The sequence below is a fragment of the Rhipicephalus microplus genome, chromosome X (genome assembly GCF_043290135.1).
Source record: "Rhipicephalus microplus isolate Deutch F79 chromosome X, USDA_Rmic, whole genome shotgun sequence".
In the NCBI taxonomy this organism is placed as follows: domain Eukaryota; kingdom Metazoa; phylum Arthropoda; class Arachnida; order Ixodida; family Ixodidae; genus Rhipicephalus; species Rhipicephalus microplus.
Genome location: NC_134710.1, coordinates 205,589,617 through 205,604,888, shown reverse-complemented (window position 1 = coordinate 205,604,888; position 15,272 = coordinate 205,589,617).

Below are 15,272 nucleotides of genomic sequence, written 5' to 3'. Positions count from 1 at the left end.
TCGTCAACAGAGCATTCTGGGATGCGCAATAATAATAAAACAGTTTAATGCACAAGAAGCGATGTATGAATTGAAAATGCAACTGCTAAGGCAAAATTCGCCGAGGCCATTCGTGGCACAAAAGGCGAGCTTCGTACCACTGATCGTAAGATACATTGCCTGTGTACACACTTAATTGCTTTGGGATCATGTTCGTGCCCAAATTTAATGCATTTAGATGTTACACAATGAACGTTGAAGTGCTTGCCTCGAACTCGATGTCATGCGATGTTCAAGCGTGCGCTTAAACTGCGAGTCGCAGCACACCAAAATAAATGAAACAACTTTTGCATTGTACCCGCCTTTCACTTTGATGAGCTTCCTACTTTTCTGGAGCGAGGTTGGATTGAGGGAAGAAGGTTGCCAGGTCCTTGATTTTTCGGAAACTGCGCTTCAACACCAACGAAAGAGGAAGGCCTATGCATGCTCGCTTGCAGACGGCTCTCTTTGTACTGCCCAGTTATGACCAGCGTAGTGATGAGGGCGCTGGTGGTGGCGTTTTTTGCAGCGCCGCTTGGGAAGAGTCACGGGAGCGTGCGCTGAAATCACCGTCTGCGCTGTCTACTGGGGAGCCGTCTGAAGTCTACATTATTGCTCTGAAGGAATTGCTGTCGAAAGCATCGTTATTGTGGAATTTGTCAGAGAAATACTCTCGAGAGCAGACGATTGGCCAGTAGAAGGTCCAGATGACAAAAGTATATGGATGGCAATGGTCCGTATACTTTTGCTTACTGTGCACTTCTTTAAGTATGCTTGATTTTATTAGAGCAAGCTTGAAGGTTGAAATACGCACAAACCTAGGTGTTTTGTATTAAAGAATTTGCACTTGCGTGTGTATGTATATGTGCGCTCCAACCTCCCTGGCAATCAAAATACACTTTATTTGTTCTGATGGTTTGTGTACAGCCTATCATATGATCTAAGACAGGGGTCTTAGATAATATAATGTTATAGCTTAGATGATATGAGTAGTGGGCCGCAGTTACAATAGTTTACTGTTGCAAGGGCTTTGATAGTGAAGAAGGAGCGAGAGATTGAGATTTAGTTTTTAAGAGGTTTAGCTAACGTTGTGATTTGAGAGGCCCTTCGCATATATATGGGTCATTTGTGAAGAATATTTGGCGCCAAGATACGAACAAATGAAACCGATCTGTTAATCAGGATTGCAAAAATTTAGGCGTAGACTCTGACTTTTGTTTCACGGTTACGTACCAAGGCATGAAAACCGCAGTATTCTTACGAAAAAAAAAATGATTGAGGCCAGTGATGCACGGTTTGCTCATATACATAGTTAGAAAAAACACGTATGAGGATTGTCATGAGCGGGCCGCGGGTTCAGCAAAATGTGTGCTCAGCGTCTGTTTCGCAAGAGGGGGCTCGGCGAGCGGTGTGTTTGAGACCCCTCCCTTAGACAACATTCTCTTGAGATCCTTATATTATCATTGAGATATGGTAGCCTTAATTTTGTAGAAACAATTACTTATGAAAAATAAATCTCATTAATGCTGAATTTCCGCCAGAAAATAAATTCCGAAGAATACCCCCCGCATTTCAAGAAACATAAACTCTGAAAAGATGGAGTCTTAGTAAAAAGTAATCGTTGAATAAATATGAGTTTTGTGCTCCAGCTCATATTGCTTCTGCATGATTATGCATCTTGACTCTAGGAGCTTACATGACCAGCCATAGGGCGGAGACATCTTAAAGAGTGCCTCAGGAAGCTCAGCCAAAACCAGTGGGTAATGGGGCGCACTATTGCCAGCTTCAACCAAATTTAGCATAGTTTTCTGTGCGCCATCTTCTTGGTCATAATCGCCGCTTCTCTGAGCTATGCGAGACGCTCATGCTGTCAACAAGGGCTACCGTGGCTGTAGTTACTGGTGATGTGCATGGCTAGCAGAAACTTGCGGTGTATTCGATGTCGCAGCCAGCACCAAACTCTTGTAACAAGACGCTGAGCGATGCTGACGTGAGCTCACACAAGGGAGGCAACAGCTCTCGACAGCGAGTGCATCTCCGTATACGGACGCGCGGAGGTGTCTCGTACGTAGGCTTCCTACTCGCCATGCGTAAACGCCACAACGACAACTTCCGTTTTCGGTGCACTCGCCGTGAAAGACCGTGAAACACATATAACGTGTCCTACAGAAAAAAAAAACAGGGAAGTAAGTACGCCACATATTTACAGAGCAAATACAAGACACACTGGTGGGCTCCGAGCCACCTTGCTTCACTTAAGCCAGCCTGAGTTGTTGTGGGCTCAAGCTCGCTGGGAGACGAAACATTCACATGCCCTTTCTGTTTTGGTTAGTGCATAGGAATGCACAACATCCAGGCATTCTCAGGCTTCACCGGCAGCGTTTAACACGCTATCTCAACGTTCGCCGCCGTATTGTCGAGGCTTAAACGAAACCGAACGTAGACACCGTGCGGGCACCAAAATGTCGCGATAGCGTGGCGTTGATGTTTGGCAACATTGGGTTTTAGCTGGCGGCGTTGCGTTGGCGGCATGTAGTGGGTCAAAGCTCATCACCCTAAGACGGCCGGTCATGTATGCTCCCTTCTCTTGACGACATCGACACGTGATGGCTGCAACAGCTGATGCACACGTGCACTGATCGCGTTATTACTTTCGGATTTCGCGGGTAGAAATCCACTCAGATGCATTCGGCTATCTGTAGTATTTTCGAGTTGAAAAAAGCCAACAAGTGGCGACGTGTTTTCTTTTTTTTTGTGCTCCAACTAGCAGTCAACGAGCAGCCAGCAGCACCAACGGGCGACCGCACAGCCGTTCCGCTAGACGTACACACTTTTCCCACAGTGCTCCGCTCGCCCGCGGGACGTTCTGGGATCGCTTGAAGAAGGTTTATTACTTTGGTATTTGTAAATTTTAGGAGGTTAGGTTATGTCCCGCTAGGTGATACAAACGGCCAAAAACTTGTTGATAAATGTGTATACTATATACGAATTGGCAAATTTCAGAGATTTTGTGTTCGTGACGTCAAAATTACCCCAGGAGAGTTATTAATCAAATCATTAACTTAGTTTATTTTCCATGAATATGTTTTATATCAATGTTTAAAATAAGACAAAAAAGCCATAGCACGCAGGCATGAAGCAGACAAAATATGTATATATGTGCCTTTGTGTTATGTTTTTTTGCACTTTTTTCAAACATGAATTTCAACCAAGTTGCCCAACTGTCCCTGCAAATGTCTTATATCGTATTTTCCGCTTCTAAAGTTATCTGTAGCAAATAGTCCACCAAAAATTGTGTGAGTTCCAGTTGTAAAAAAAAAACTGCAATGACCTACAGAAAGAAACCTTGGTCAAATAAATGTTTCGAATGAAAAAAACAAATGCTAACCTTGAGTATGATATTTTGCGTTTTTCGTTATGTGGCATAGGCGTTGATAGAATGCTGCCATAAGCGTGACGCCCATTGCCATATGACACGTACATCGCTACGTTGCAGAACCAGTGAGAGGCAAGTGCCGTTATCGAGCCCATGTGGCTGTTGCCCGAGAGGTGCGGTCGCTGCTGAGGCATGCTCAGAACACCACTGTAGACAACTGACGCCACCTACGGTTTAAGTTAGTTGGCACACGAATGTCTGTGCCGTACCAACGCTGGCCCCGCTGGCGTTATCACATGCTTCGTACAGCCATATCTTACGGACACTGCAGCAGCTGGCAATATTCTCGGGCCTAGCGATTAGAGAGCGGTGAGAATTGGACCTTCACACACTTGAATGGCTTGCTGTGTTTCCCACGCTTAAACAGGGATGCTACATATGAATAACTCACCAGGAGGCAGAGCTGAAATAAGGCTTACATCTCTATAAAACAGTCCTAATTCTATTAGCTGTCATGCGTCGTCAGTAATTCTTCAGCAGCACTGCACCTACGTCACTACAGGGCCACCGAGTCGTAAAAGCTTTGGAAGAAAGAAAGGACACGTTATCGACAACTGAGTCAAAAATATTTGCGGTTTGGTGGGTGGCTTAGGACAAGGTTCCTTGTAGACTGACTTCAGGATCAGCTAAATACATCGAAAGTGTATCTGTGTAATGAGTACATAATGAGGATAGCTGTTGCTGTTCTTGTACACTTCAATGCATTAGTTGCTATTTCTTTAGGTGAAGTGAGTTTTAATTGTGCTGGAAGCTATAAGGAGTAGTGTTTTTTTAAATTTTGCTGCAGGTTATCACACTATACACTGTTTTAGGTTCTTTCAAAAGTATAACAAAGCCTGTTTTCAGTGACCTATAAAAAACGTGGCCAGTTGTTTCTTGCTGATATTTCGCATAGGGATAAATACACCGCTTCATATATCTAGCAGCCAGCTTTAAGTATACTGACCGTTGCACGTCCCTCAATTGTTTTACTGTTTGAATACGGTAAAGTAGTGCAAATGCTGTAGTTTTTGGTGTGTGTTTTTTTCTTTTAACATTACTATGAGCGTATACCATATGTTCCTATACACTGCCCTTAGAGGATGAAAAATACCACGAGTTGCTCGAACGGGCTTTCTGCTGACATGAAAGCGGATGTTAGATCGTAAAAAATGTTATATTTTCACAGAATTGACCACGATATCGTATTTAGTTACGAATTATGAAGTGATAGTGCTTTCCGACAAGAACTACATGCTACTTGGATCGATATGTGTTAACGCATGCATCTGATGTTGCCGAAGTTAAGCGCTTACACTACAGGCGCGTACACTACAGTTACACTACAGATATGATGGCTTCACTCGAGTAACTAAAAACTGTTATTGACCTCTGCTGCGCACCAGCCTTTATGATTGCCACCATGGTGCAATAGCGGTCATGGTGAAATTCAGGCAGCGGCAGCTGTATTTTTGATGGAGGCGATGATGCTAGACGCCCATGCAGGGAGATTTATTATGTGCTGACTAAACAACTCGAGGTATTTCCGGACTGCCCGACCACAGCGGCCTCATATTCATATAGTGGCTTTGGTAGGTGAAATTGCAGAAGTTGACATTAGCAGTTTATCTGCACGTAGGGGCACTTCATGCTCATAGTTTGAGTTTTGAAAGTAATACCATTTGGGCTTTTCACGTGCGGAAACCATGCAATCATTATGAGGCACGCTGTAGTGGAGAGCTTTAAAAGTTTCGACCACCGAGGCTCATTAACGGGCGCCTAAATCTAAACATACGTGCCTGTAACATTTAGCCTCTATCAAAATGCAAGCGCTGAAGCCGGAACCGAACTCGCGACATTCAAGGAATTCAGGGAAATACTGTAAGAAGAAAAGAAAAAAAAATCGTATTAAAAAATGGCCCAGTATCTGCATGTTACACTGCAAATGTCGAAAGACGATTCTTGCGTCTAGAGAGAGTGAACAAAACGTTCATTTGATGTTCTGCGCAAGAAAATCGGCGAATGGTACTCTGGAGGTGCTGCGTTACGACTAGTTCACACTGAAGCATCCGATTTCGGCAGCGACCGAAATTCTCCTGCTGCCGAAACACCGCGTTGTTCGCACTGGACGCGCCCCGCGCCACCGTATATGCCTTCTACCATGGGGCGAACGCGGGATGGATGCGCTGTCACCCGGTTGTTGTCACAGTTCGTAAATGCCGCTAGGCCATCCGGTGGTCTAGTCTTCGATGATTCTCGTACGCAGGAAGCAAGAAGAGACAGTAATGCTTACTTTGCTGTCAAATAACTGTCTTGTAATGCACGAAGAGCGGAAAAAACCACCGACGCCAGTGGCGTTGGTGGGTTCATTTTGCTCTGCAAGACCACAACAAGTTCGGTCACGCAAACAACAAGCTCGGTCACCTCTTCCACGAAATAGGGATGCGAAGTAGGCACAGAGCAGGTTAAACTCCCGTTGGTTACAACAGTCAGTTGCGTGAACTGCGACGCAACAAGATAGTAGGGCTTGGCCACCATTTTTCAATATTCCTTGACTAGCACTCCTATTGGTCCGCAGTGACTGATTCGGCGGCAGACACCGCAAAAATCGGTCCGAGAGCGATCGGCGCGGAGAGGGCTCTTTCAGCGGATCTCGCCACCGCCGAACCGGATTCGGAGCACTTTCGACGGCCGGAATGCTCAGTGTGAACGCGTCATTAGAGTGCCTCGAGCGTGCAGCTGAGGCGAACGAGTGCATCAAGTCGCCCCGCCGCGGTGGTCTAGTGGCTAAGGTACTCAGCTGCTGACCCGCAGGTCACGGGTTCGAATCCCGGCTGCGGCGGCTGCAATTCCGACGGAGGCGGAAATGTTGTAGACCCGTGTGCTCAGATTTGGGTGCACACTAAAGAACCCCAGGTGGTCGAAATTTCCGGAGCCTTCCACTATGGTGTCTCTCATAATCATATGGTGGTTTTGGGACGTTAAACCCCACATATCAATCATTGAGTGCATCAAGTCACGTCACACGTGAGGCATGAGTGCTATCTGGCAGTTATTTTGGAAACCGAAGCGCGCGCCCTGCATGCCCGTCCAGGAGGTGATAAGGTGCAGAACGCAAGGCGACGGGTAGGTGCCACCACCATGTCTTAGCTAAAGCCACTTGATCTTGGGAGAGTAATGACGCTCTCCTCCATGCGCGCGTTTCCTCCTCGATTCTCCTCGCCCGCTTGCAGTACGCGCCGGGCGGCGCCATTTTTCGCTGACGCTACCACGGGCGTTCCGCAGAATTCAAAGAAGGCGGTTTATTTGAGGCAGCTTGTGTGCCACAGTATTGCTGAAAATTTTTAACTGGTGATAATAAAATAATAACACTTAGACAACCGTTTAATAAATGATTAGCTTCTTTCAAAGGTCATATAAGTGGGGCATGCTAAATAAATAAAAGTTTTTATGGGGAGTTCTACGATGCGGATGTTGTTCTGCAGCATGATAACATGCTGTACGTTTGCACCTGATGTAGTTCCGCTTGTGGCATGTCCGTCTGTGTTTGAATTTTCTTTTCGTGCTTGTGCGCTACTATACGACACAAGTACTTACAGCGTCACATATTGCAATTACTTCGTAGATGGTGGATCGTTTAGTCACCTTCTCGGCATGAAAGTAGCTTTGAGCAGTGGTCTCTAACCTGAAGAAGGTGTTTGAGCAACCTAAAAATGATTAAGTGTGTCCAACAGTGACTCATCTACAATAATAACAGAAACAGAAAGAAAATAAATAATTAGAACTGTGTTTTGACGTTGTTGTCAAAGAAACTAGTGATCGGGTTACCGTGAGAAGAGAAACTCTGTACCAGAAGGTCGTCATAATCTGCGCGTCGATAGCGACCAAAAAATCCTATCCGGACTGACTGATCCCGGTCAGAACTACCTATGTGACATGGGTATAAAAGGCAATATAGTTTCTTATTGGGGAATGAAAGACATTCAAATGCAGGCGTGACCGAAACGATTGCGGCCATGATCTCCTAGAAAATGGCTCACTCGCTATCACGACTGCTGTATTTCTTTATTTATTTCGGTGGACCACAGCTCTTTCATAATTTTTGCCTGTTAATCCCCCCCCCCCAAAAACAACAACAACAAAATAAATACCCTTATGGAAACGAGCGCCAAATCAGTGCAAATCAGTGTCATCTTTATTCATCCATTTGTTTTCTCCAACAAGCGCTTTCGTAAACGTATCCTAACAGTCACAAAAAGCACAATTGAGAAGCTGTGTAATCATACGTATTTGTTCGCAGCAAAAGCAGACTACAGTTGTGCATTTTAAACGATTGCTGAGGTGTGTGCGAAGTGAAAAAGTATGAGCTGAATATTTTTATTAGTTTTTTTATTTACTTAGACATACTGCAGATCAGCATTTTGGTCCAGGCAGGAGGGGCGTAATAAACGTCAAGTTATTCGTAACAGCAAAAAGAAAAAAAAACATGTATTCATACTCTAACAGAGGTCACATGTCAGTAAAACTGCTACAAAATTTATAACGCACTTGCAAAATCTAATCTTGAAGTAAATAGCAAAATTGTCAGCCAAAAAAAACCTCACGAGGCACTGAATATAATTCATCAACTGTTCTGGGAAAATAAGTTCATTTGTAAGCACTACTAGTTCGTGAAAATACGGCTGCCAAGGATCGATCACGCTTACGGCGGGTACTCCAAAAAGTGGCTAGCTGAAGGCTACAAGGGTACATGTAGGCGACTTTCCCTGGCATAATTTTGTATAAAAACGTCAAACCATTCAACAATCTTCTTGTTTCTAACAAAGAAATTCAGCATATTCATGACAACTCCAGTCTCAAGCAACCCACAAATGGCCGAGAAAAAAAAACAGAGCATATCTTTGAGGTGAATGATGACGAGTGGGGCGAAGCATGTGAATGGACGGATGGAACAACGCACGGACGAATGTACACACAAACGGCCACACGCACGGACACACCCGCGGACGGATGGAGGCACGGACGCACAAAAACATGGACGGACCGATGAACGCTTCATTCCACTCATCTTCAATCACTACATGGATATGCTGTGACACCGTTTTTATTGACATCCAATACAATGCAACTGGCTACTACGACGACACGTGACATACGATCCACAACGTAAGGAGCTTCGCCCCTAAAAAACACGTATGTTCATGAGCAGGCCTTAAGAATATTTCAAATGCAGCATTCGGCAATGCTTTGATACGAGTAATAAGAAAGGTGCCTTACCTCGCAAAGTACACTGTTCTTTGCGAAGTGTTTTGCGGAAGTTTTTTCGGCTAATGTTGTGCAGCCACTGCTGCTTGCGCAAGCCATCGCTTTCACCTTGGTGTTTCATAAAAAGTGCGTAACCATTTTTACTATGGTCGTTGCAGTCATAGGCACAAGAGCACTGCATAGCGCCCACACGCAGCAAAGAAAACAAAGCGAGTGCTACGTATGTTATGCGGAGCGTTGGTGAAAAATGGCGTGAGCGCAAAAGAAAAACACAAGCAAAGCGCAAGATCCACGCGTCTCTAAGGGCAACCGCGAAGGAGACCAATCATCGTGTAGAAAAAAGTTTCGGAGACTGGGAGTACGCGAAGGGGGGCGAGGAGGGAGCAAGGCGGTCGAGTGCGTGGCGGCTGGTACAGTGCATGGTGGTATTTTCCCAAGATCGAGGTACTTTAGTCTCAGAAAAGCGTTGGAAACGCTTGCCTTTTCGTGCAAGCGTTGCCTGGTCAGCGCAACGTGATAAAGGCTACGGTCTTTGTAATTGCTTATGTATGCTTTTTTTTGGTCAGAGACACACATACAGAAAGTTGACGTGCTGTTATGGTGCCTCAGATATGCGTAATAATTGCTTTTAATTGACAATCACACAAGTATGAACGCTGAATCTTGAGCAATAATGGTGGGCGCTGCGGATGGGGTCGGCCGTTTGGAGTATCGTTCGGTCACTTTGGTGCCGTTTAGGGTACCGTTAAGGGCGGACAAACAGACGAATGTACAGACCGACTAAAATGTTTGCGTAGAAGGTCTCCAAGAAAGACTATCGTCTTCAAAATGGCTTTCGAGAAATGACCGGGTCGTGAGACGCCTTCAAAAAAGTGGCCCTTGGTGGTATCACTAAAAAGGTGTGAAAAGCAAGCGGATGGCGTGTCGATGAAAGCAACGGCGTGGATCTCCGTAGCGGATATTGGCAGATTGAAGTAGATGAACGGGACCGAGAAAAAACAGCGTTTATTACACCGGGCGATCTCTATGAATTTAAAGTTCTCCCTTTTGGCCTGTGCTCCGCTCCAGCCACGTTCCAACGAATGATGGACACAGTTTTATGTGGCTTGAAGTGGTACTCTTGTTTGGTTTATTTAGACGACGTAGTCGTTTTTTTCACGACTTTTGAACAGCACATTGAGCGGCTTGAGGTGGTTCTTCTGGCTATTCGCACTGCTGGTCTCTCTCTGAAACCGGAAAAGTGTTATTTTGGATATGAGGAACTGAAATTCCTTGGCCACATTGTCAGCAGCAGTAGTGCTCGCCCCGATCCTGACAAGGCTATGGCAGTTGCTTTGTTCCCGATACCGAAAACAAAGCATGATGTACGCCGCTTTCCGGGACTTTGTGCTTATTACCGCCGCTTCGTGCCGAACTTTTCGAAAATCGCCGACCCTCTACAACAACTCGTCAAGGATGACGTCGCCTTCGTTTGGGGCCCCAAACAATCTGGCGCTTTCCGCGATCTTCAACAACACCTACAAACGCCACTGATCCTAGGTCACTTCGACACCGAAGCAGACACAGAAGTTCGCATTGACGCGAGCAACCTTGGCCTCGGAGCTATTCTCGTGCAATATCAAGATGGCGTAGAACGCGTCATCGCCTACGCTAGCCGCACGTTGTCATCTGCGGAGAACTACTCGACGACTGAAAAAGAATGTCTGGCGGTTGTATTGGCCATAACTAAATTCAGGCCCTACTTGTACGGACGCCCCTTCCGAATCGTCAGTGACCACCACTCTCTCTGCTGGCTAGCGAATCTGAAAGATCCTTCGGACCGTCTCGCAAGATGGAGCCTTTTGTTACAAGAATTCGATATAACGATGGTCTACAAGTCTGGTCAGAAACACACCAACGCTGACTGTCTTTCCTGCGCACCCGTCGAGGTCCCTGAAGAAGACAATGATAAAGACTTCAGCTGCCTTGCTATTCTCGCATCATTAAACGTGGCTGAGCAGCAACGCGAAGACTTAGAATTGCAACCACTGATCAAATACATTGAGGGACGTCGCCCACAACCCCCACGTCAGTTCGTGCGTGATTTGTCATATTTCTGTCTACGCCAAAGCATCCTCTACAAGCGCAACTTTCATTCAACAAAAGCTGTTTACCTCATCGTCGTTCCTGCTGCTCTCCGCGATGATATTTTGCGTGCTTGTCTCGACGAGCCATCGTCAGGGCATCTTGGCTTCGCGCGTACTCTGGCGCGGATCAAAGACAAATACTACTGGCGGAAACTTACGAAAACCATCCGGCAGTACGTCAAGACATGCACAGCCTGTCAGCGCCGCAAAACTCCAACGACAAAACCAGCCGGTCTGCTTCAGCCTTTGCGACCACCTCACGCGCCTTTTGAAAAGGTCGGGATGGATTTAGTCGGCCCATTTCCGAAGTCTACGGCTGGTAACCGCTGGATTGTGGTTGCCACCGACTACTTGACCAGATACTGCGAAACACAAGCCGCCAAGCGAGCAACTGCTTCCGAGGTGGCTGACTTTTTCATCAAGAACATCGTTCTCCGCCACAATGCTCCCGCTGTCGTCATCACAGATCGTGGTACTGCTTTTACGGCACAGTTGCTCCGACAGATCCTGTTGCTGAGCGGCACGACGCACCGAATAGCAACTGCGTACCACCCGCAGACTAACGGGTTAACCGAACGCCTTAAGAAAACGATTGCAGATATGCTTTCGATGTATGTCGCCAAGGATCAGAAGAATTGGGATGAAATCCTCCCGTATATAACATTTGCCTACAATATGGCTTTGCAGGAAACCACCGGCTTTGCTCCTTTTCGTCTGGTTTACGGCCGTGACGTCACCACAATGCTTGACACCATGCTGCAACCAACTCTGCCGGACACGATTACCCCGGACGCAGATGTATTTGTTCAGCGTGCCGAAGATGCCCGGCAGCTGGCGCACTTTCGCATTTTATCGCGGCAAACTCAAGATGCTCGCCGATACAACACCCACCCCAGAGCAGTAATATACGAACCCGGTGACCTAGTCTGGGTTTGGACTCCTATACGTCAACGGGGACGCTCAGAAAAATTGTTATGTCGGTACTTCGGACCCTACCGAGTTCTTTCGCCTCGGCGAAGTGAACTACGCAGTTGTCCCAGCAGACACGTCACACCGTTCTTGCAGACCACGCTCCTCGGATGTGGTTCACGTATCCAGGATGAAGCCGTACTATTCGCGTTGACTGCAAGTCAAGAACTTTGTGATGTGGCAATAGCCTTCAAGACAATTGTGCATTACTTTCTTGCTTCTCTATTTTTCATCTCGTCCTCTTCTTTTCAAAGGACACAGACATTTCTGACTACCTTTCGTTGTTTTTCGGAGTCGTGGTATTCATGCGATGCTTCTTCTTTTTTTTCTTTGGGGAGAGGGTAATGCCACGCTGTGTTGGTGGCAGAAGACGAGAGTGAAGAAGTGAATGGGAGCTGTGGCTGAGTAAACAGTCCTCCACTTCGAGTTCCTGCCTATCGTTTCCTATCGCGACAATATATATATATATATATATATATATATATATATATATATATATATATATATATATATATATATATATATATATATATATATATATATATATATATATATATAATGTCACGATTAGTCAGAAGTACTGGGGGATTTATTAAACCACCGGGTAACTAGCACTAGGACGATGCGTCAGTCGTGGCTGGCTCTCGAGCACAGAAGAAACACGCGGTTTTCTTTTTTCCTCCACATTGAGAGCCGCTCTTGCTGTCAACCCACTACGTGCTGGTGGCATTATCCCCCCTTCCGAAAAAAACAAGTACCAAAAAGAGGAAAGAAAAGTACATAGCAGCAACGCGATGCTACTGCATAGGCACGTGAAAAAAAATTGGAAATTCGGATAAAGTGAAAGTAGAAATTGAAGAGTGTGTCAATATAGGAAACGTCAATGAACGAGAAAGCAAGTTCACAAAAATAAACAAAAAGACAAAGAACGCTGTACGGTAAAGGAAAAGTTACGAACAACGCGCAATATATGGTTTCATGCGCAACACATGAATGACGTCCGGCATCACTCGTGTCCTGCTCCGTGCATGGGGTGTTGAGTCCGGAACCAATTCGTAGTTCACGTCACTGACGCGGCGTAACACTTTATATGGGCCAAAGTACCGGCTCAGTAACTTTTCACTAAGGCCTCGGTGGTGGACGGGCGTCCACACCCAAACTTGATCTACGGGGCTTTAAAACACTTTTCTGTGGCGAGTATTATAGCGTCGTGCGTCTGCCTGCTGTTGCTGGCCGATGTGCAGTCGTGCGAGCTGCCGGGCTTCCTCAGCACGCTCTGCGAATTCTTCGGCGTCAGTTGCCAACTCGTCTTCGTCTTGACACGGTAGCATAGAGCCTATCTGCACTTCGCGGCCGTAGAGAAGCCGAAATGGCGTGAATCGCGTGGTCTCTTGCACGGCGGTATTATACGCGAAGGTCATGTAAGGTAAGATCCGGTCCCATGTTTTGTGCTGTACATCGATGTACATTGAGATCATGTCTGCGAGGGTCTTATTCAGTCGTTCGGTAAGTCCGTTGGTTTGCCGGTGGTACGCATTTGTCCTTCGGTGTCTGGTGTTGCTCAGTTTGAAAACTTCGTCCGTAAGCTGCGCCGTGAATGCCGTCCCTCTATACGTTATTATACTGGAAGGAGCACCGTGTCGTAACACGATGTGGCGCATGAAAAATTGTGCTAGCTCAGAAGCCGTGGCTCGTGGGATCGCCTGCGTCGCAGCGTAGCGTGTCAAATAGTCGGTCGCGACGATCACCCATTTGTTGCTGTCTGCAGACAGGGGAAATGGGCCGAGAATGTCCATGCCGACTTGGTCGAACGGCGTGCAGGGTGCTTCAATGGGCTGAAGCAAACCAGCTGGCTTAACAGATGGTTGCTTTCGGGGCTGACATTCCTGACAGCTCTTGACGTACTTCTTGACGCTTGCTGAAAGTCCTGGCCAATAGTACCTCTCGCTCACTCTGGCAAGTGTCCTTGAGTAGCCCAGATGACCGGATGTGGGTTCGTCATGGCAAGCGAAGAGGACGTCGTCTCGCATGTCTCGAGTAACCACCAGGAGGTAAGCACGGTTGTTCGAACGAGCGTTCTTCTTGTACAGCACACCGTCTCACAGGCAGAACGACGTCAACGAGCGGGATAAATGACGTGGTATGATTGCACCCTGGCCCTCTAAATGATTAATGGTTGGACGAATCTCTGCATCATCTCGCTGCTGTTTGCTCAAGTCTGATGCGCTAACGGCGCCCAGGAAGCCTTCGTCTTCCTCTGCTTCCTGACTGACGACATAAAGGGGTGCGCGTGACAGCTTGTCAGCGTCTTCATGCTTACGGCCGGATTTATGGACGATGGTGACATCAAATTCCTGCAGCCGCAAGCTCCACCGTACTAGCCATCCTGAAGGGTCACGCAGGCTTGCCAACCAACAGAGCGCGTGATGATCCGTCACTATCTTGAAAGGATGACCATAAAGGTGCGGGCGAAACTTGGCGATTGCCCATACGACTGTGAGGCACTCTTTCTCCATAGTGGAATATTTCGCCTCGGCACAGGATAGAGAGCGGCTGGCGTAGGCTATCACTCTTTCGATGTCCTCTTGACGCTGAACGAGCACTGCACCGAGCCCAATGTTACTAGCGTTGGTATGGACCTCCGTGTCAGCATCATCGTCGAAATGAGCGAGAACAGGCGCTGATTGCATGCGCTGTCGCAGCTCATCGAAAGCTGCTTGTTGCTCGTTTTCCCAGACAAACGGCGTGTCATCCTTTGTGAGACGACTCAGAGGTTCTGCTATCTGTGAAAAGCCATGAATGAACTGGCGATAGTAGGCGCACAAACCAAGGAAGCGCCAGACGGCTTTCTTATCGACAGGAGCTGGTAATTCGGCAACAGCGGCAAGCTTGTTCGGATCGGGCCTGATTTCTTCAGCGCTAACTACATGTCCAAGAAATTTTAGTTCTTTGTAGCCGAAGTGGCACTTCTGTGGCTTTAGTGTGAGGTCCGCCGACCGGATAGCCTCCAGCACGCTGCGCAGGTGGTGAAGGTGCTGCTCGAACGTGGTAGAGAAGACCACCACATCATCAAGGTAGACAAGACAAGTCTGCCACTTAAGCCTTGTGAGGACAGTGTCCATCATTCGCTGGAAAGTTGCCGGCGCTGAACACAAGCCAAAAGGGTGCACTCGAAATGGGTATAGACCGTCTGGAGTCACGAAGGCTGTTTTCTCACGGTCTCGCTGATCTACCTCGATTTGCCAATACCCGCTTTTGAGATCGAGAGAAGTGAAATAATGGGCACGATGAAGTCTATCCAGCGAATCGTCGATACGCGGCAGCGGATACACATCCTTTTTCGCCACGTTGTTAAGCTTTTGGTAGTCGACGCAGAAGCGTAGCGACCCGTCCTTCTTTTTGACAAGTACGACTGGAGATGACCACGGGCTGTTATATGGTTCAATAACGCCATCGTCAAGCATCTCGCTGACTTGCGT